We start from the raw sequence: 23,595 nt of genomic DNA, 5'->3' as shown, positions 1-23,595 counted from the left end.
ACTACCTCACAGATAGGAAATGGGAAGCTCAGAGATGGCAGTGGACTTGCCCAAAGTCACCCAGCAAATTAGTGGTAGAGCTGAGGCTTGAATCCAAGACTCTTAGAGCTGGACAAGTTGAAAGGTCAACATGATTTTACCAATGTCTTAGGAAGCGGTGGGGGATGCACAGGGGGACAGAGTATGAGGAACGATTCTGCCGGCTTCAGGCAGGCCTGGGGCTGTGGGCTGAAATTGACCCAGATGCGTCAGGGGGTTGGATCAGATGAGAGAGTTTCCCAGAAGAGGTAAGGCCAAGGTGATCTTGGAGGGTGAGGATGAGTTAGCTCAGGGAAGGCAGGGAGAGGTATTCGAGGAGGGACAAAGGCACAGAAGGGTGGAGGGGACTTCCAGGGAGGATGTGGTGTGGTGGGAGCAAGGGGAGAGTGCAGTAACCTCCTCCAGGACTAACAGCTGGATCCTTGAGAGTCCTACGGAAAGAAGCTCCTGGGGATGGGTGACTTAGTCCTCCCACCGGAAAAGATGCTGGGGCCTTGGGAGCTGGGTCCTGGGGAGGGGTCAGAGTCAGCTAGGGGCAGCCATGGGCACCCACTGCCTCACTTGGACAGTCAGCTCCTCATTAGTGAGTGTCTTGGAGTGCCACTGAATTCCCTCCAACTCAGCCCTGCAACTCAGGATGCAACTTTCTCCTTTCACAGATGGGTGGACTGAGACTCAGCGCTGGGAAGTGACTGGCCCATGGTTGCTCAGTTACTCCACGGCAGAGCTAAGCTAGAACCCAGATCTGGCTTCAAAGTCCAGTGCTTGCTCTCTTGCCCTCAGTGCCTCTCCTGCTCTCAGTGCAAACCCTTCCTGAGGCTGTCAGCCAGATCTCTGAACAGCAGTAGGGAGCCAGCTTCAGACATTCAATGAACCACAGGGTCACCGGCAAGCACCAGGAAGGTCAGATCTTTACTAGGCTCTGTTCTGAGAGGGGTCCCCTTGCACGTTCTCCCAGAGCCCATGTTCAAACCCCAGCTTTGCATTTGTTACATATGATCATGTCTGGTTTCCAGGGCTTGTGTTTGATCACTCTCTGTGTCCTCAAACTCAACAATGGGGCTGGGCACTCCAAAGTTTCCTAATGCGTGTATTGAGTGAGTAGCTCCAGTCTTGAGACCAGATGGGGAAATGGCAGGGAGGCCTTGCGATGCCTCAGGAGAGTGAGGCCTCTGTCTTGGCTGGTAATCAAGGAGAGCGTGGGTGGCCACCTGCCTGAGTAGCTGTAGGAGGGCTTTTTCCCAGGTGAAGGCCTGGCCATCTACCAATCAGAGGCTTGACACTCAGCTGTGATCGTTTCTCCTTCCCATATGTTTCTAGCACTGACTCCAAAAGCCTCAACCACACTCAACCTAGGTCAGGAACAGGTGGTAAAGCACAAACTCGGGACCTTAGCTGGGGCTAGAAACATGCCCTTGGGGCAGGTGTGGCCCATGCTGGTGGCTCTTGCAGCCTACTAGCCTTCATCAGGAGGGAGTGAGATGGAGGCCCTAGCGTCTGGGCCAGTATGTCATCTCACTCTTGAGAGCCAAGCCTTTGCTGAAGTTCACTGTAAGACGCTCCCCAGGAGAGGCATGCACTGGAGTGAGGGAGCGCCCTAAGGCTTTGGTTGGACATGCATGCTTCCTGACTCTCCGATGTGAGAATGCGGGGTGTGGAGACAGGAGTGACTCCATCTTGGATGCTGATATAGTTTGGCTCTGTGTCCCCATCCAAATCTCACCTTTAATTGTAATCCCTATAATCCCCACGTGTTAAGGGCAGGACCAGGTGGAGGTAATTGAACCTTGGGGGCAGTTTCTCCCATGCTGTTCTCGTGATAATGAGTGAGTCTCATGAGATCTGATGGTTTTATAAGTGTCTGGCATTTCCCCTGCTTGCACTCATTCTCTCTCCTACTGCCCTGTGAAGAGGTGCCTTCTGCCACGATTGTGTGTTTCTTGAGGCCTCCCCAGCCATGTGGAACCGTGAGTCAATTAAACCTCTTTTCTTTATAAGTTATCCAGCCTCAGGTATTTCTTCATAGCAATGTGAGAATGGACTAATACAGATGCTAATCCGCCATGTTGACTTCTGATTAGCCTTGGTCCTCTGAAAACCTCCTGATTCTCACTTTATTTACTGTCTTTAGCGTAAGAACATGTCAGCCTTGATGTTATTGCACAAATTATAGGTTATGACGCATGTAGCATTCTTGCCTGTTCTGGAGGGCTGCCTTTAATTGTCTTGCACAGAGCATGTATACCCTTTCCCTATGATATATAAGCCCTGGGTCTGGGGAGCAACAGTGTGGAGATCTACCTGTTTTGCTGCTCTCCAAGACTACACTTCCATCCTTAAGTTCCCCAAATAAATCACTCTGTACTGACAAATTAGATTTGTCTGCCTCACTTTGTGGCTTCTTGGCTACTTCTGCATTTGGGGGTTGATTTGCATATATGGCCTTTTAAAGAACAGTGGGGTATAAAAATTCCTGGAATTCTTTGAGGTCAAACACAGGCCACTGTTTTCAGAGCTCCTACTATGTGTAGGATAAGTGATAAGAGCTCATTTCATTCTTGGAGCTATTTCATCCAATTCTCCCCATTTTACAGGTGAGGACACTGAAGCTCAAAGAATTTTAAGTGACTCATCTGTGGTTAGACAGCCAGTACATAGCCAAGCCAGACTCTCTCTGGGCCTTGGTCTCCCCAGTAAATCATAAGGAGCTGGATAAGAAGTTCTCTGATATATAAGAAAAATAGCACAAAAAGGGGGATGAGGGAATAGAGTTATATAGGAGTAACTGGAGTAACTTAATTCTCATTGGAATGAAGTTAGTATAAATATTAAGTAGATTCTGATGAGTTCAGATGTATATGGCAAGCCCTAGAGCAACCACTAAGGACATAACTCAAATATACTGAAAAAATCATTAAAGAAATTAAAATATTACAGTAGAAAATATTCACTTGAAGCAAAAAGGAGAAAAAGAGAAACAAAAAAGACATGAGACATATACAAGACAAAAAACAAAATGGCAGATGTAAATCCAACTGTATGAAAAGCATTAAATATGATTGATTAAATAATCCCATCAAAAGGAAGAGGTTGTCAGAATGGGTAAAAAACAGAATCCAACTATATACTGTCTATAAGAGTCTCATTTGTGAACCAAAGACACAAATAGGTTGAAAGTAAAAGGATGGAAAGAGAAATGCCAAGCAAATTGCAATAATAAGAAAGCTGCAGTGGCCATAATATCAGAAAAAATAGACTTTAAGACAAAAAATGTTACTAGAGATAAAAGGGTCATTTTATAGTGATAAAGAGTTAATCCATCAGGAAGTTATAACAATTATAAACATATATGCACCTAACAATAGAGTCCCCAAATTCATGAAGCAAAGTTTAATAAATTGAGGGAAAATACAATAAAACAATAATAGTTGGGGACTCCAATATTCCATTTTTAATAAGGTATAGAGAAACTAGGCAGAGACCAATCAGGAAATATAAGATTAGAACAGCATTATACACAAACTAGACCTAATAGACATCTATAGAATGCTTCACCCAACAACAGCAGAATATGCATTCTTCTCAAGCACATGTGGAACATTTTTAAGGATAGGCCATATGATAGGCCATAATACAAGCCTCAATAGATTTTAAAATGATTGAAATTGTACAAAGTATGTTTCTGGTTATAATAAAATAAAATCTGAAATTAATAAAAAGAAATTTGTGAAATGCACAAATACATGGAAATTAAACAGCACACTAATAAATAGTCAAAGACAAAAGCATAAAGGAAATTAGAAAATACTTTGAGATAAGTTAAAATGACATCACACTAAAACTTGTGAGACGCAGGCTTGGCGCAGTGGCTCATGCCTGTAATCCCAGCATTTTGGGAGGGTAAAGTGGGTGGATCACTTGAGGTCAGGAGTTTGAGACCCGCCTGACCAAGATGGTGAAACTTCGTCTCTACTAAAAATACAAAAAGTTTACCCGGGCGTGGTGGTGGGTGCTTGTAATCCCAGCTACTTGGGAGCCTGAGGCAGCAGAATCACTTGAACCTGGGAAGCGGAGGTTGCAGTGAGCAAAGATCGTGCCACTGCACTCCAGCCTGGGCAACAAGAGCAAAACTCCATCTCAAAACAAAAACAAAAACAAAACAAAAAACTTGCAGGATGCAGCTAATGCAGTGTTTAGAGGGAAATTTATGTATGTAAATGTCTACATTAAAAATGAAAAAAGATCTCAAATCAACAACCTAACCTACCTTAAGATACTGGAAAGAGAAGAGCAAACTAAAATCTGAAGTGGGCAGAGAGAAGGAAATAATAAAGATTAGAGTGGAAATTAGTGAAATATAGAAAAACAATAGAGAAAGCCAATAAAACCAGAAGTTTTTTTTTTTTTTTTTTTTTGAGACAGAGTCTCGTATTGTCTCCCAGGCTGGAGTGCAGCTGCAACCTCTGCTTCCCAGGTTCAAGTGATTCTCCTGCCTCAGCCTCCTGAGTAATTGGGACCATAGGTGTGAGCCACCACGCCCAGCCCAGAAGTTGGTTCTTTAAAAAGATTAACAAATTTGGCCAGCTGCGGTGGCTCACACCTATAATCCCAGCACTTTGGGAGGCCGAGGTGGGTGGATCACTTGAGACCAGGAGTTCAAGTCCAGCCTGGCCAACATGGTGAAACTCCATCTCTACTAAAAATACAAAACCAGGTGTGGTGGCACACACCTGTGGTCCCAGTTACAGGTGTTACTGCAGAGCTTACAGAAATAAGAATTTTCAGGGAATACTATGAACAACTGTATGCCAACAAATTGGGTAACTTGGATAAAATGTGCAAATTCCAAGAAATACACAAAAGTAAGGAAAAAGACTTAAAAAGAAACAGAAACTCTGGTGAGGCCTATCACAAGCAAAGAGATTGAATTATTAACACGAGAAAGTTTTCAGCTTCTTTTTCCAGAAAGAAAATCCCAGGACCAGATAGCTTCATTGGAGAATTCTACCAAAAATTTACAGAAGAAATAATAACTTTAATGCATATAGGATTTCAGTTTGGGATGATAAGAAGAGTTCTGGAGATGGATAGTGTTGATGGCTGCATAGCAATGTGAATGTACTTAATACCAGCCAACTGTATACTTAAAAATGGTTAAAGTGATAAATTTTATGTTATATATATTTTATCACAACAGAAAAAGCTAAAAAGGAAATAATATCAATTTCCATAAACTTTTCTAAAACATAGAAGAGGAGGGAACACTTATCAACTCATTCTATAAGGCCAGCATTACCCTGATACCAAAACTAGACAAAGACATTACAAGAAAAGAAAATTACAGAACAATATCTCCTAGGAATATAGATGCAAAAATCCCCAACAAAATACTAACAAATTGGATCCAGTAATACATAAAAAGGATTATACACCAGGACTAGATACGATTTATCCGGGGAATGCAAGATTGGTTTAACATCCAAAAAATCAATTAATGTAATATACCATATCAATAGACTTTAGGACAAAAACCACATGATCAAAACAGATACAGAAAAATATGACAAAATTGAATTCTCCTTCTTGATAAAATCACTCAACAAACTAAAAATAGAAGGGAACTTCCTCAACCTGATAAAGGGCCTTTATGAAAGACTCACAGATAACATGGTGCTTAATGGTGAAATACTAAAACCTTCTCCCTATGATCAGGATCTAGACAAGAATGTCCACTTTTGCCACTTCTATTCAACATTATATTGGAGATTCTAGCCAGGGCAATTTAGGCAAGAAAGTGAAATAAAAAGCATCCACATTGTAAAGGAAGAAGTAAAACTACATTTGCAGATGACATAATCTTGTATATAAAAAATCCTAAGGAATTCATTAAAAAACTATTAGAACTAATAAATTCAGCAAGGTTGCAAGATATAAGACTGATAGATAAAAATCAATAGTATATTTATATGGTAGCAATGACCAAACCTAAAATGAAATTAAGAATGAAATAGAAGTAAATTTAACTAAAGAAATACAAAACTTAGGCTGGGTACAGTGGCGCACACCTGTAATCCTAGCACTTTGGGAGGCTGAGGCGGGTGGATCACCTGAGGTCAGGAGTTTGAAACCCGCCTAGCCAACATGGTGAAATCCGTCTCTACTAAAAATACAAATAAAATTAGCCAGGTGTGGTGCCAGGCACCTGTAATTCCAGCTACTCAGGAAGCTGTGGCAGGAGAATCATTTGAGCCCGGGAGACGGAGTTTGCAGTGAGCCGAGATCGCGCCACTGCACTCCAGCCTGGGTGATAGAGCGAGACTCTGTCTCAAGAAAAAAAAAAAAAAGTACAAAACTTATATTCTGAAAACTCCAAAACATTTTCAAAAGAAATTAAAGACCCAAATAAATAGAAAGACATCCCATGTTCATGTTTCAGAAGACTAAATATTGTTAAGATGATAATACTCCCCAAATTCATCTGAAGATTCAACACAATGCTGATCAAAGTCCCAGCCTGCCTTGCAGAAACCGAAATGATCTTAAGCTGATCTTAAAATTCACGTGAAAATTCAAGGGACCAAACAGCTAAAATAACCTCAAAAGAAGAACAAAGTTGGAGGGGACACATTTCCTGATTTCTAAACTTACTACGGAGCTACTGTGATCAAGATAGTGTGGTACTAGCATGGAGATAGACATATAAATAAATGGACTAGAATTGAGAGTTGAGAAACAGACCCTCATATTTATGGTCAGTGGATTTTCAGCAAGGGTGCCAAGACAGTTAAATGGAAGAAAGAATAGTCTTTTCAACAAATGGTGTTAGGACAACTGAATGCTTACATTCAAAAGAATGAAGTTGGATTCCCTACATAATATACAAAAATTAACTGAAAATGGATTAAAGACCTAAATGTATGACCTAAAACTATAAAACTCTTAGATAAAAACATAGGGGTAAGTTGTCATGATTTTGGATTTGGCAAATGATTCTTAGATACGACACCAGAAGCACAAGAAGCAAAAGAAAAATAGATAAACATCAAAATTAAAAACTAGTGCATCAAAGGACACTTTCAAGAAAGTGAAGAGACAGTCGGTAGAATGGGAGAAGATATTTGTGTATCACTTATCTGATAAGGGGCTTTTACCTAGAATATGTAAAGAGCTATTACAACTCAATAATAAAAAGACAACCCAATTAAAAATTGTCAAAAGATCTGAATAGACATTTCTCCAAAGAAGATACAATTGGCCAGTAAGCACATGAAAAGTTGCCGAACATCATTAGCCATCAGAGAAATGCAAATCAAAGCCACAATGAGATACCATTTCACACCCAGTAGGATGGCTATAATCAAAAAGACAGATAATGCCAAGTGTTGGTGAGGATGTGGAGAAATGGAAACCCTTATAAACTTCTGGTGGGAATGTAGAATGGTACAGCTGCTTTGTGAACACAGACTGGCAGTTCTCAAATGGTTAAACATAATTATCACATGATCCAGCACTTGCACTCCTAGGCATATACCCAAGAAAAATGAAAACATAAGTCCACACAAAAATTTGTACATGAATATTCATGGTAGTCCCGCAATTTGTACACGAATATTCATGGTAGTCCTGCAAAGTACATGGTGCACAGCTGCCTCTTTCTCATCCTTTAGATCTTTCCTTAAAAGTCAGCTCCTCAGACAGGTTGCTCCTGATTGACCTCCACCCCACTATATATCACGCCATGTGTTTTCTTTGAACAGCAGTCATCACAATCACTAAACATCCTGCTTATTTATTTGTTTACTTGTTTATTAAATTGCGATGTCTTTGGATTCCCTGTCCACCTCATTTGATTGTTAGATCTTTGAAGGCAGATATCTCATCTGTCCTGACTTTTTTCTTTTTTTTTTGAGACAGTTTTGCTCTTGTTGCCTAGGCTGGAGTGCAATGGCGCGATCTCAGCTCACCGCAACCTCTGCCTCCCGGGTTCAAGCAGTTCTCCTGCCTCAGCCTCCCAAGTAGCTGGGATTATAGGCATGTGCCACCATACCTGGCTAATTTTGTATTTTTAGCAGAGACAGGGCTTCACCATGCTGGCCAGGCTGGTCTCGAACTCCTGACCTCAGGTGACCCACCCGCCTTGGCCTCCCAAAGTGCTGGGATTACAGGTATGAGCCACTGCCCCTGGCCTTGTCCTGACTCTTTTATTGCACGAATCTGCAGCGCCCAGCCAGGTGCTGGGCACATAATAGGTGCTCATTAAATATTTATTGGGTGACTGAGTGAACTGCAGAGAACTTAGTTGGCTCTGTGTCTGTCTCTTCATTAGTCTAGAATTCAGTTTCTTCTCTATTTTTTGACTGATTGTGACAGCTTGAGTTTTGGATGAAGTGCCAACCTCTAACTTTTATTCCCTTGGCTACTGTAAACTAAAGATTGTAATTTTTCTTCAAGACTCACAGAGAAAAGGTGGCAAGGTGAGGCTCTCCTCCATCTTTTTCTTGCAGGCAATGGAGTCAGTTTAATTTGGCTTGTTTGATCTCAACTTAGGAGAAATCTAGTCCTTGTCTGGTGAATCCATAGCATACCTGCCACCACTTTCTAAGTCTATGCCAGTGGCAGACATTACCAATCGAACATGGTTCTCTTTCCAGTTTGGTTCAGAAGGCAGACTCGGCATCCTTCTCAACACAGCACTCCATGCTGTGACTACAACTGGCTAGAGCTGGTTATGAAATGGAGCTTTTGGCTACCACTCAACTAGCATGATCCCGGTCCTCCCTGCTACCACTCCTGAGCCAATGGCCACTCTGATTGCTCTCTGTCATGCATCCTCTCACCTTCAGAGCCCAGGGCAGGACTTGGGAATGTTAGGGATATCAGCCCTCCTTAGGGAGGGTAGTGTGAGGGGCTCACACTGCTGTAAAATAGTGGGCTGGCTCCAAGAATCTTGTCCCTGATGGGGCTCTGGAATGTCTTCTGACCCCAGATGTGGGCTGGGACACACTGGTCACCCCATGATCCCCCAGGACCCCTGGCCATGGCAGGGTTGCAGGTGCTTAGACTGCAAACCTAGAGTTGGATGTGCGTGCGTTTGTGTGTGTGTGTGCGCGCCTGCCTGCCTTGCACAGCACGCAGAACCTGCCTCTGGGACCAGCCCCATGGGGTCACCTTGAAGATGCCCCTCCCTTCACCTGCCTCAGCAGCAGATGAGAGCCTTGCCCTTGTATAGCAGCACCAGGCTCATTACCAGCTGGGCAGGAGATGGCATCATCCCTGCCTGCAAGATGGAGCCAGTTGGTGCATGCATCCGCCTGCTTGGATGGCTAGGAAATTAATCTCCCAGTCACCACAACGGCAGAGGTAGGCGCTGCTTTAAATTATGAGGGAAATTCTTCCAATTTCCATACCAAGGACCTATTTTATCAAAAAGATAAATATGACTGCAGAGAAATAACATGATGACAATCCCCCTTCCCACCCCCAGCCTCCCTGTCCCCCTGTACCAGCTGCGGCAAGGATAGAAGATGAAACAAGCTTTGCCTCCTTCCTGGACTTTCTTCCCAAGCAGTTTCTACAAAGGTGCTCATGATCCAGTGGAAACCTCAAAAAAATAGGCTCCTCTCTGAGATACCACCTCCCCCCCATGCCAGCATGAGTAATTACCATCTCCTGAGCACCTACTGTATTGTATGCCTTACACCATACATGGTACTTGTCACGTACCATATTATCTCATTTAATCCTCATGATGGTCTATAATGGGATTCCCCAGTTAACAGGTAAGGAAACAGCCTCAGAGAGGTTAAGTAACTTTCCCAAGGTCACTCAGCCCCACAGATAGAGACCTGGGTCAGTGAAAAACTGAAGCCCTGTGCTCTTAGCCAATATGCTATTCTGTGGCTACCAGGCACCGTGCACTGGGAGTTCTGATTTCTTAAATCTTGTGAAGGGAAAATGCTCTTCTCCCCAAAATGATGTTTTGCTTCTTCTGAGCCACTTGATATATAGCCAGAGCCAGCCATGACCTGGGGCTATTCAGGATGAAGGCGTATCAACAGCTGAACATTGCAATAAGATACCAGGATTCCAGAGATGGGAGCCTGTGTGTCTCAGGAAGAGACGGGCCACAGCAGGCAGGTGCTTGGGGAGAAGCAAATCATCCAGGGACGTGCGAGGACCTCCTGTTCTGTATCTGTTCTATCTCTGGGTATGTCCTAGAGATGTTCTAGATTGCAGGTAGGGACCCATGGGTGATTTTACTGAGGAAGAACAAGGATAACGATAAGATAGCTCTCACTGACAGCACTTACTGTACGTCCATCAGGCTCTAAACTCTTTTCATGCATGCTTCTCTCATTTAATCTTCACAGCAGCCCTGAGAGGTGGAGAGTGTCTTTCCTCCATCTTACAGATAGGGAAGCTGAGTACAGAGCTGGTTAAAGTGGTGAGCCTGGAATGCTCTTTGTAATTCTTGAACTGGCACTCTCCAGCGCTCTGGTTCCACAGGGACTGAGAACGCCAGGAGGGTGAGGCCTGTGTCTCTCTCTCGTCACCCCATTTGCCTAGGATACTGGGCAGGGCTAGTGCAGAGAGGAAGCTCAGGAGCCATTTGAATTGGACCAGGGGCAGTCTGTGACTGGTTGCTTGGTGTGCACGGTGTGCCTGAGTGCATCTCAGGGGAACTGCTCCCAGTCACCCATTGGCCCATCCTTCCATCCATCACCCACCCAACCCCCACAGCCCAATCGTGGGATCCACAGACATTTACAAGCAGTGGCAGATTGTCGGAACAGAGGAAGTGCTTTCAGCCAGAAGAGCAAGTCAGGACTTAAAGAGCTGGTCTGGAATGGGCTACCCATCAATGATAAATCGGTCTGGCAAATTCCATTATAGGAGAACCTTGGGGCCCTGCTGAGGACTTGATGCATTTGAGGAATCATAAGAGAGGAGGAGGCTGGAGAGAAGCCTGCTGGGGGCTAAGTTTGGAGGGGCTTGCAGGGGCCATACCGTGAGGGATCTTGAAGGTCACATCAAGAGACTGTCCTTTGGGACAGGTGCAGTGGCTCACGCCTGTAATCTCAGCATTTTGGGAGGCCGAGGTAGGTGGACCACCTGAGGTCAGGAGTTTGAGGTCAGCCTCGTCAACATGATGAAAACCTGTCTCTACTAAAAATACAAAAAATTAGCCTTGCGTGGTGGCAGGTGCCTGTAATCCCAGCCACTCGGGAAGCTGAGGCAGGAGAATCGCTTGAACCCAGGAGGCAGAGGTTGCGGTGAGCTGAGATTGTGCCACTGCACTCCAGCCTGGGTGACAGAGTGAAACGCCACCTCAAAAGAGAAAAAGAAAAAAAAGAGAGAGAGATTGTCCTTTTCCCCAAGGGCAAAGAGGGTCGTGGTCAGAATGTTTTAGGAGAGCCTCTGGTTGCAGATGGAGGACAGAATGGGCAGAGGCAGGGTTCGGGGCAGGAGACCAGGGAGGAGGCTGCAGCGAGGGTCCTCATGAGCCTGGAACTCGGGCTAGAGGAAGCTGAGCCCACGGCCCCTGCTCTGCACAGAGGTGAGCACAGAGCTGAGTACGGCTTGGATGAGCACACTTGATGCCACAGAATGACACTGCAGGGAGTTCCTTAGCCTCTCCAATTAGTTGTCCTCTGAGCAGGCTTCAGAGACAGCCCTGGTATTATTCCCATTCCACAGATGGGACCCCAAGTCCTCTGACGAGGCAGCAGTGGTACCTGGGTCCATGGGCCTCTGCTGTGCAAGGCAGAAGCCAGCTTTGGCTCCTCCAGCTTCTAGTCCAGGGCTGGGACTGGGAACTCCATGGAATCAGAAGGTCCTAAATGCAAAAAGGTCCTTTTGCAGACCTGGATGTGGGAGTGAGTCTGGGGCTTGCTTCCTCTCTGTGTGGATGCCATTGTCACTCTCATTTACAGATGAGGACATTTTGTCTTGGTGAGCTAAAGTTATGTGTTCAAGATTGCCCACCTAGTTTTGTGGCAGATCTGGGGTTTGAACTCAGGTTTATCTGATAATTTATCAAATAGTAGCATAGAGCAGAAGAAGAGAGCAGGATTTTGTAGGGCTGAGGGGTTTGGGGGTGGGGGCTGGAGAACTGGGCTCTGTTCCTCGTTCTGTCACTCATTCACTGTGTGACCTTTGGCATGCCCCTTGCCCTCTCTGAACCTGCTGGCTGTTTGAAGAGGCACTGATTATTCAACTCCCTCCAGGGTAGGAGGGAAGGGGGCCAAAAACTATGAGGGGAGGGAATGAGATCCAGGCCTGTATCAGGTGGCTTAGGTCAGGGCTGGCTCCAGTGTGGGGAACCTGGGGAACATTAAGGGCAGGGAAACTGAGGCAGACCATCACTCCCAAGTCCTTGCTGAGTGTAGCATGGAGGCAGCTCCACAGTCATTCTGTCTGGGTTCAGGGAAGTGCTCTTTGCAGCCTGAAGCTACCTGAGCTGCAGTGACAAAGGGAAGGAACAGAGATGCAAAAGTGCTGACTCAGCACCTTCAGACTGCCAATCCTGCCCACTCTCTCAGAGATGCTGGTTAGAGGGAGAAGGGGGGCCAAGGACTCGGAACTAATGGATGGTTCCTGTCACAAAAATTCCAAAGACATTTGTCACAGGTCCACTTCCCTGGCAAGTCTGGCCTCATCAGTACACTCTTCCTCCACTGCTGAAATGGACAGGGTGAGGCGTGGAGTCATTGGAGGGAGTGTAGGGAACATGACTCAGGCACCATTTTCCCTCTGTTCACCATTGGCTGGTCCCATCCTCCAAGCAGGGACTTCAAGAAGGGCTGGGGGAGGGGACATGGCAGGGCAGAGCTCATTGGTTTGGATACTTCTGAGTCTCCTCTGCTGCTGTTTTTTTTTGGGGCAACTTTTTAGCTCACTTGCTGATATCTGTCCTCTGGTCACCAGGAGACTGACAGAGGGATGTTGGAGGTCTGGGGACAGGCCAGGGACATCTCAGAGAGGAGGACACAGAAGGGCTGGGTCTCTAAAGATGAACTAAGCATACCAGGATCAGTAAAGGGAGAGAAGAGCATGGGCAGGAACACAGAGGGGTGAGCCTGTAGGATGTCACCTTGACGGCAGCTGAACATTTGGATCATGGGGTGAGGAAAAGGATACTTGTGTTCAGACTACTTCTTACAATGGGGATGCATCTCTACAAGAAGTCAACTAATGTCTTGTCATGGTCCATGCCACCTGACATTTGTGGCATTGGGAGCGGGGCAGATTACAGTGAACAGGAGACATGGAAGGTGAAGTCATATACCTATTCATCAGTCCCTATTCAACAATCCTCCATCAATTCACCCAGCCAGCAAATCATCCATCCTCTCAGGCATTTACCTATCTATGCATCTACTCAACATCCACTCAATCATCCACTTATCCATCCAACCATTAATCATCCATCCATCTGTCATTCATCCATCCATCCACCCATCCCCTCACCAATACTCACCAAATGCTTAATCCATGCCTGGATATATGCTAGACACTGGGAACACAAATATGAATCAGACTAAAATGGACCTCTCAAACTGGGGAAGGCAAGAGGTCCCACACAGCTGCCCTGGCACTATTCCCTGCTCCCACCTCTGCTTCCATCTGTTTAGTGTGTCAGAGTGAACAGGAGAGCACTTCACTGCCAAATAGAAGCTTTTCAACCATTGTGTTAAAACATAACTGGAAAAATACAAGTGACCACCCACAAACCCTTAATGGTTCTGTAAATGTAAGATGAAAGCAATTCATTCCACTATTAAGATACATTCTGCCACTTAAGTTTATTTAAATAAACTCACTAAGATTAACGCACATATTCCTCTGCGTATCTAACTTCAGTTTACCACCTTGTCATCATTCACTAAGGTTTTAACTCCATCTTAAAGAAGAACTTACTTATTGGCTGAAAAACTCACTGGAACAATTTCACAGATTACTTTTCTCTATTTCTGCAGAGGAAATGGCAAACTGGTTGACATCACAGAACCAAGCCATAGTAGAATTAAACATTCCACTTGAACCCACACCAAGCTCTCATTTTCTTGCTAGAATAATGACTGGACTCAACCTGCTCATATTCTCTTCCCTTCCATCACCACCTAGAGTTGGCTCTTGGGCCATTTTCCACAAAGAGCTCAGAGGCTTTTAATATATATATAAAATGCCAGTGGAGTTACTGTGCATGCCTGATAAGTAGGAGACAGTGGAATTGGGTTGAGAAGCAGATTCTCAGTGGCTGGCTGGGCCCACCTACCAGCTAGGGGATTTGCTCCCACACCCCAGCTTGCATTTTGCTACTCAAAATCGTGGCTCAGAAAAATGACCTTTGACTATAATATGGACTTTCCAGGAAGCTAGTGAATAATTGACATGTAAAATGTTAAATTCATGAATGCTGCGAATTTTCATCAGCTAACCCACCCAGGGGAGAGAGAATATTTACAAAGGATTATGTGAAGGCCATGTCATCCACACGCTGCTCTGCACAGTAAAGGTTTTAGTCCTTGGAACAAGTTCAACCAGCCTAGACCTGTGTTCCTAGGCCACAGTGACTGAGCCTCCTTCCCAAGAATGAGCTTCCTGGAGCTGGGCTTTGCCTTATGCTCAGAGCCTGTATTGAGGGGACTAGCTTAAGAAGTAGCTTTATCATAGCCAGGAGCAGTGGCTCACACCTGTAATCCCAGCACATCGGGAGCCTGAGGTGGGTGGATTGCTTGAGCGCAGGAGCTCAAGACCACGCTGGGCAATATGGTGAAATCCTGACTCTTAAAAAAAATACCAAAATTAGTTGGGCATGGTGGTGTGTGCCTGTAGTCCCAGCTGCTTGGGAGGCTGAGGTGGGAGGATCACTTGAACTTGGGAGGTCGAGGCTGTGGTGAGCTGTGACTGCACTACTGCACTTCAGCTTGGGCAATAGAATGAGACTCTGTTTCAAAAAAAAAAAAAAAAAGGTAGCTTTATTATAAGTGTGTGTTGTAGGTATTGTCCACTATACCTGTCAGTACCCCTAGGTAAGACTCCATGTAAGAAATTTCTCCAAGATATGAGGGCCAGGGAAAGCTTTTCTTTCTCCAAAAGAGCTACTTTCTCCTCATAGACCATGAGAATCATGTAACTGATCCTCTTTGCTGTTTTGCTTTGGCCTCCAGGAAGCTCAGAGACACTCTGTAGCTCAACTTCAAAAGGAAAGGAAACTAGTCCTTCTTTGGCTCTCTGGTGCTAGTTAGCATCATTCGACACAGCCAATTTACAAATTCCCTCTGTGATTCAGATTTGGGAGAATGAGCCAACTTATGGTATGTGCAGGTCACCATTACATTACTTGCTGTTGTAGCTGTGAATAATCATCATGATTTGGGGGTGTTTCTTGCATTGCTCTAAAAGCTATTGGGAGAGGATGTACCTGGAAGTGGTAAATGCAGTGTTTAAGAGCCTGGCTTAGTGACACCGACCAGGGTATTTAACACGTATGTACCTTAGCTTCCTCATCTCTAAAAGAGTAATGACCACTCAGAGTGTTTCTGTGAGGATTAAGGGAGATAATTTAGCAGTCCATACATGCAACTATAAAGCTGGACAAAACTGTCAAAGTACCATTGCAGTTCTCTGGAAATTGATCAAAGGCATACAATGAACTGAGAAGCACCTAGTATGAAAAAGACTAAGCAAAGTCATGTCTAAATAATTAAAGAAGAGTAGGATGACAATGTCTCAATGAATAGAGAATCTTAATAGACAGAAATTACAATAAATAACCAAATGGAAATTCTGATTTGAAAAATATAACTCAAATAAAAAATCACTGGAGGGATTCATTGGCAGATTTGAGATGGCAGAAGAAAGAACAGATGAACTTGAAAATGAACCAATTAAGAAGTAATCCAACGTGAAGAAGAGGGAGAAAAATGGATTGAAGAAAAAAATGAACAGAGACTTAAAAACTTCTGGAACAACATCAAGCATAGCAAAGTATGTATAATGGGAGTCCTGGAAGGAAAGGAGAGAAAGGGGATGAAAAAATATTTGAAGAAATAATGGTGACAATTCCCCAAGTTTGACCAAAAAACCTACATATCCACGAAATTCAACAAATCCCATGTAGAATAAACACAAAGAGATCCACACCTACACACATCACAGTCAAACTACTGAAAGCTAAAGACAAAAGACAAAGAGAAATCATGAAAGCACCAAGAGAAAAACAGCTCATCACAAACGGGGAACAACAATATGGTTAATGGTTAATGTCTAATCAGAAACAGTGGAAGACAGAAGGCAGTGGAATGACATGTTCAAAGTGCTAGGAAAGGCTGGGCATAGTGGCTCATGCCTGTAATCCCAGCACTTTGGGAGGCTGAGGCAGGTGGGTCACTTGAGGCCAGGAGTTCAAAAGCAGCCTGGCCAACATGGTGAAACCCCATCTTTACTAAAAAATACAAAAGATTAGCTGGGCATAGTGGCACACACCTATAATCTCAGCTATTCAGGAGGCTAAGGCACAAGAAATGCTTGAACCCGGGAGGTGGAGGTTTTACAGTGAGCTGAGATCACACCACTCCATAAAACAAAATAATCCCAAAGTGCTAGGGAAAAAAAAGAAACAAGAACAAAAACCAAAACTAAACCAAGAAGAGTTCTTTCTTTTTTCTTTTCTTTCTTTTCTCTCTCTCTTTTTTTGAAACGGGGTCTTACTGTGTTGCCCAGTGGTGCAATCTCGACTCACTGCAACCTCTGCCTCCCGGGCTCAAGTGATCCTCCTGCCTCAGCCTCCTGAGTAGGTCCCCTCCTGGGACCACAGGTGCACCCCACCACGCCTGGCTAATTTTATGTATTTTTGGTAGACATGGGTTTCGTCATGTTGTTTAGGCTGGTGTTGAACTCCTGAGCTCAAGTGATTTGCCCACCTCAGCCTCCCAAAGTGCTGGGATTACAGGTGTGAAACACTATGCTCGGCTCAAAGAAGAGTTCTATATTAGCGAAACTATCCTTCAAAATTGAAGGTAAAACAAAGACATTTCCAGAAAAAAAAAAAAAAGATTTTGTTGCTAGCGGATATGCCTTATGATAATTACTAAAGGTAGTCTTTCAGGCTGAAAGAAAATGATTGATGCTAGATGCTACTTAAATCTGCAGGAAGAAATGAAAAGTTCTGGATATGGTAAATATATAGGTAAATATCAAAGGTTCTCACTACATCTCTTTCTCATTTATTCTCATAACTTCTTTAAAAGACATACGATTATATAAACAATAATTATAATACCATTTTGTTGGACTTATATATATAGGTGTAATATATATTACAATGAAAGCACAAAATTGGGGAGAGGAAAATGAAATATATTGGCAAGGTTTCTATATCTTATTGGATTTGAGTTAATATTACACCGAAGTAGATTGTGATAAAGTAAGATGCATATGTAATCCCTATATAACCATTAATTAAATAATTAAACAGGAAAGGCCGGGCATGGTGGCTCACACCTGTAACCCCGTCTCTACTAAAAAACACACACAAAAAAATTAGCCAGGCGTGATGGCGTGCGGCTGTAGTCCCAGCTACTTGGGAGGCTGAGGCGGGAGAATGGCGTGAACCCAGGAGGTGGAGCTTGCAGTGAGCCGAATTCGCGCCACTGCACTCCAGCCTGGGCAACAGAGCGAGACTCTGTCTCAAAAAAAAAAAAATAATAATAATAATAATTAAACAGGAAAAAAACCCCAAAAGAATCAAAATAGTACATTACACATGTTTAACACAAAAGAAGGAAGTAAAGGAAGAGCAGATAAACAAAAAAGACGTGAAACAAAAAGAAAACAAATAGCAAAATGGCTGATACATCTAACCATATCAACATTTATATTTTATTAAATTAACTTGTGTTTTAAAAAAGATATGAATGGTGGCCGGGCACAGCTGCTCATGCCTGTAATCCCAGCACTTTGGGAGGCTGAGGTGGGCGGATCACTTGAGGTCAGAAGTTCAAGACAAGCCTGGCCAACATGGTGAAACCCTATCTGTACTAAAAATGCAAAAATTAGCCAGGCGTGGTGGCGAACGTCTGTAATCCCAGTTACTCGGGAGGCTGAGGCAGGAGAATCGCTTAAATCCGGGAGGCGGAGGTTGTAGTGAGCCAAGATTGTGCCACTTGCGCTCCAGCCTGGGTGATAGAGTGAGACTCCATCTCAAAATAAAAAAACCAAAAAAACCCCCAAAAACACAAAGATATGAATGCAGCCTAGGCAACACAGCAAGACCCCTATCTCTATAAAAAGTAGAAAAAGTTAGCTGGGCTTGGTGGTGTGTGCCTATGAGGATTGCTTAAGCCTGGGAGGTCTATATAGAGCCATTGAACTCCAGCGTGGGTGACAGAGTGAGATCTCGCCTCACCAAAAAAAAAAAAAAAAAAAAAAAAAAGAAAAGGAAGATATATGAATGGATTAATAACTCCACTTAAAGGGCAGAGATTGTCAGAGTAAATAAAAAGACAAGACCTACCTGTATGCTGACTGCAAGAAACACACCTGATTCAAAGACACAAATAGTTTGAAAATAAAAGGATGGAAGGAGATATAGCATACAAACAGCTTGAGTGGTTATGCTGATATCAGACAAAATAGACTTTAAGGCAAGATATATATTTCTAGAGACAAAGACATTTCATAATAACAAAAAAGTCAACATATTAGGAAGATATAGAAACTATATATGTATTATATATGCACTTAACAAGCCCCCCAAAACATGAAGTAAAAACTGTGAGAATTGAAAGAAGATATAGATAATTCAGCAATAATAGTGGAGATTTTAATGTCCCAATCTCAATAACTGACAAAGCAATTAGAAACTCAGCTAGGATACAGAAGACTTGAATGACGCTATCAACCAGTGTGATATTCATAGAAGCCTTCACCAACTGAAGATTACTCATTCTTTTCAAGTGCACGTGAGACATTCTCCAGGATAGACCATGTATGGGCCATAAAACAAGTCTCAATAGATTTAAAAAGATTTAAATCATACAAAATATGTTCTCTGACCACAATGGAATTAGAGATCCAAAATAGAAAAATATCCGGGAAAACCCCAACTATTTAGAAATTAGGCCGGGCGTGGTGGGCTCATGCCTGGAATCCCAGCACTTTGGGAGGCTGAGGCAGGAGGATCACTTGAGGTCAGGAGTTCGAGACCACCCTGGCCAACATGGCAAAACCCTGTCTCTACTAAAAATACAAAAATTAGCCAGGTGTGTTGGCACGTGCCTGTAATCCCAGCTACTTGGGAGGCTGAGGCAGGAGAATCATTTGAACCTGGGAGACAGAGGTTGCAGTGAGCTGAGATCGTGCCACTGCACTCCAGCCTGGGCAACAGAGCAAGGCTTTTTACCACCCCCCCCCACACACACACAAAGAAATTAAACTACATGCTTCTAAATAATCTATAGGTCAAAGAAGAAATCACAATAAAAATAAAAATATATTTTAGGCCAGGCACGGTGGCTCATGCCTGTAATCCCAACACTTTGGGAGGCCAAGGTGGGAGGATTGCCTTAGCCCAGGAGTTTGACACGAGCTTGGGCAACATAGTGAGATCCTGTATATACAAAAATAATAAAAAGCCGGCCATGGTTGTGTGTGCCTATAGTTCCAGCTACTTGGGAGGGTTAAAGTGGGAGGATCGCTTGAGCCCGGGAGTTTGAGATCAGCCTGGGCAACATAATGAGACGCTGTATCTACAAAAATAATAAAAATTAGCTGGGTATGGTGGCGCATGCCTATAGTCCCAGCTACTTGGGAGGCTGAAGTGGGAGGACTACTGGAGCCCAGGAGTTCAAGGTTACAGTGAGCTATGATTGCACCACTGCACTCCAGCCTTTTGAAGCCTTTGTCTTCAAAAAACAAAACAAAACAATGTGTGTGTGTGTATATATATATATATATATAGAACAGAATGAAAAAAACACAACATAGTATCAAAATTTATGGAATTCAGCGAAAGCAATGCTTAATGGGAAATTCATAGCTTTAAATACTTATATTAGAAAAGAAGAAAGGAAAAGAAGAAAGGCCTCAACTTGAAAACCTAAGCTTTCATGTTAAGAAACTAGAAAAAGAGTAAACAAAACCCAAAGCAAGTAGAGGAAGGAAATAATAAAGATGAGAGCAGAAATCAACGAACTAGAAAACAGAAAAGCAACAGAGAATATCAATGAAACCGAAAGTTGTTTTTTTGAAAAGATAAAATTTACAAATCTTAGCAGCCTTATGAGGTAGGTGCTAGTAATCTGATTTAATAGATGAGGGTACTGAGACTCAGGAAGGTGAAGTGACTTGCCCAAGATCACAAAGACAATTTTTAGTTGCGGGGAGGGAGACAGGATTTGAACCTGGTTCTAACTGACTCCATAGCCCAGGGAATAATATGATATCCTCTCTCCATCCTGGGGAGCTGTGTGTCCCTTCCTTACTCTGGGACTGTACAGTTGAGCACTGGGGTAAGTGAGTCTGCCATGTGAGGTGCCATGAGGATTGGGAAACCAAGCTATGAAGCCAACCATCTCTAAACCCCATCCTCCTTTTCTCTACACTCTGGAATGTCTGTCCTGCAAAAAGCGTCTAGAAATTTCCCCAATAAACACTCACCTGACAACCCACTCAGATTCCTGGTCTCCCCACAGATCCCTTCGCTAAACACCCATGAGGGATTCTGGTGCCACCTGACCTCTGTAAATGTCACATTGGATGGGCACGCTTTTGCCAACTCCTTTAGGCCTTTCTGATGGGACAGCAATTACGGCTCCTTCACTGTTCACCATGCTACCCAGGCCCAAAGCCAGAGGCCTACAAAAGGCATGGCCCTGTGGTTTTCCATTCTGGAGCACATTAAAGGTGATAGGATTTTGTCCTCTGATCCTCAGAGGTTCCTTCATTTCCCAGAATTTACAAGGGCATCTGGAAGACCAGCATCAGGGTAGCAGTGTATTAAAATTAGTATGCTAGGACTTATTCCAGAAATGCAAGGATGATTTAGGATCAGGAAATCTATTAGCATAGTATGTTACTTCAGTAGGCAGGACGAGAGAAACCAGTAGAATAGGAAAAGACAGTTACCTCTTTGCCATGATAGATCCTGATGATCTCAATGGACTGCCAACATCACACTAAACCATGGAGCTTTGGAGTAGTTTCCCAGCATGAGGTTCGTGGAATGTGGATTCCAAAAAACATTATAGGGCATTTGGGGAGAAGTTCTTTATCCCCCACTCCCCATCAGATTGCTTTGCAGGCCTGAGCTATTTTGAAAATCAAACCAGTCCCAGTCCCAGGCGTTGTGTTCACCAACGTTCAGTATCGTGAGAAGGTGAGCAGCTCTAGGGTCTCTGGAAAAGGATCACCCCTCAGCCACCTTCTTTGGGCAGCCAAAGCCCCGAGTTCCTTTGCTGGAGCTGACCTGCTTCTTGGACTAGGACAGCACTCTGGTTAAATAAGACACAGACAATCCTGGGTTCAAGTCCTGGCACTGCCTCTTGCTGGCAGTGCCCACTGAGCAAGTCAGATCTCTAAGCCTCTATTGCCTCATCTGTAAAATGGGAGCAGCAATTTCAGCTATGAGCTAATCAAAGCAAACTGCCTAGCAGGATGCCTGGCTCATAATAGGTGCCCAATACATGACAATCAAATATTCAAAATTTAAAGACATTCCCTAGACACAGAACTAAATGTGAAAGACAAAAGAGTAAAGCTTGAGGTGGAAAACGTCAGAGAACATCTTCATGACCTTGCATTTCTTAAACAGGACACAGAAGATACTAACCACTTAAAAATGGATACATTGGACTATATTAAAATAAAAAACTTTGGTTGGAGTTTGGGTTGCAAAGTGGTGGAGGGCTGAGGGCCTGCACAGGGACTGAGGCGTCCAGGGTCAAGGTCAAGGTCATGGCTGGAACAAGTGAAAGATTTTGAAAGAAGATTCTCTAAATATATTCATCATTTGCAACCTGCCCCAGGACACTGGAGAATGTTTCTCATGGAGGGATCTGTCTGTACCGGTGCCTGGAAGTGGTTAATAGATCCCGAGACACAAAGAGTTCCTTCTTCACGTCTTTATGGAATCATCCATTTTTTCATGATTAGCTTTTCACTCTAATAGGTTTGTTCTTTGCTGGATGCACAAGAGAGTAGTTGCACCATCAATTACAGCAGTTCAGTGTCAAACAGTATTAACAGAGTATAATATGTCTGGTGACGATATTGGAAAACTAATTTTGAAACCTCGGCCTTGTGTTCAATGAGGGGGCCTAAAACAGCCTTTCTTCAAATAAGTGATAAGTGAAAAGCCCCCACAGGATTCCTTTTCAGTTCAAAATATGCAAGCCCAAGCTGCAGCAGCTGCTGAATGGAAATGTGTGATATTTACCTAGACTGTCTTTTAATGATGACTCATATTATCAGTGCTTTTGATACCTCTGCTCACCTATGCTTCAGTGTAGGTGTCCCTTGAATACTTCTCATCCTGCAAAGATTTTTTCTTTTTCTTTTCTTTCTTTTTCTTTTTTTGAGACAGGGTCTTCTTGCTCTGTCACCCAGGCTGGAGGCTGGAGTGCAGTGGCACAATCATAGCTCACTGATGCCTCGAACTCCTATGCTCAAGCGATCCCCCTGCCTTTGCCTTCCAAGTAGCTGGGACTATAGGTGTGTACCACCACACCTGGCTAATCTTAAAATTTTGTTTGTATACACAGGGTCTTGCTATGTTGCCCAGGCTGGTCTCAAACTCCTGGCCTCAAGCGATCTTCCCGTTTCGGCGTCCCAAAGTGCTGGGATTACAGGTATGAGCCACCCCATCCTGCAAAGATTTTTGCAGCTGAAGTATAGGTCTTGGTTATTGCAGTACACTTAGAAACAGACCCTCATTCAGCTTTTATATGTTTTTTTTCATTCTATTCTAAATCAAAGCCAATCAAAGCCAATGTCAGACAAAGGGAAAGTGCTGTGAGCACCTATGTTCTCCTGCACGTGTTTCATCAGCTCGCCATCCCCACGGCTCTCGTAATAAGACAATCGTGTAGAGCTGAGGCTTTCATTCTTGCACAGTGAAAAATAAGCCCCACTGCAGGAGAAACCCTGGATGTGCTAAGATTGAGCTAAAATTGATATTGAAATGATAGGTAAACATTTGTTAAGTCGGATACTGAACTTCAGCCACTCTTGTGGTTACACTATTTAGTTCAGCGTTTTTATTTAATGCTTAGGATAATTTCTAGTTTGAAGGAATTTAAAGAGCACTCCCCAGGTTTCTGAATATACAAATTCAGCTATAAATTACATAATGTCTGGGAATTTGATCATCATATGATTTTAGATAATTGGATCTTACATTTGGTAGACACGCCAGCACGCTAGTATTGCAGGTGTAATTGATCATCCTACTCCCTCACAAGAATAATATGGGAGCAATGCCACAGTGCTCTATTCTCACTGTTTAGAATGTGTTGGTGACATACTGTGTACGCATAATAGCCACATATACTC

At 43.6% G+C, this 23,595-nt stretch overlaps 1 protein-coding gene and 1 pseudogene across 1 annotated transcript in view; one reads left to right on the top strand and one right to left on the bottom strand.

Moving 5' to 3' along the window:
• The window catches only part of BEAN1 (brain expressed associated with NEDD4 1), a 59,406-nt gene that overhangs the window by 13,536 nt on the left and 22,275 nt on the right, over positions 1 to 23,595 (bottom strand). The gene's annotated exons all lie outside the window — the stretch shown is intronic.
• LOC112129430 (nuclear envelope phosphatase-regulatory subunit 1-like) lies at positions 184 to 22,355 on the top strand (annotated as a pseudogene).

Source organism: Pongo abelii, chromosome 18, assembly GCF_028885655.2.
Source record: "Pongo abelii isolate AG06213 chromosome 18, NHGRI_mPonAbe1-v2.0_pri, whole genome shotgun sequence".
Classification (NCBI taxonomy): domain Eukaryota; kingdom Metazoa; phylum Chordata; class Mammalia; order Primates; family Hominidae; genus Pongo; species Pongo abelii.
Note: the sequence above shows the minus strand (reverse complement) of the source record. Positions and strands in the feature narration are given on the sequence as shown.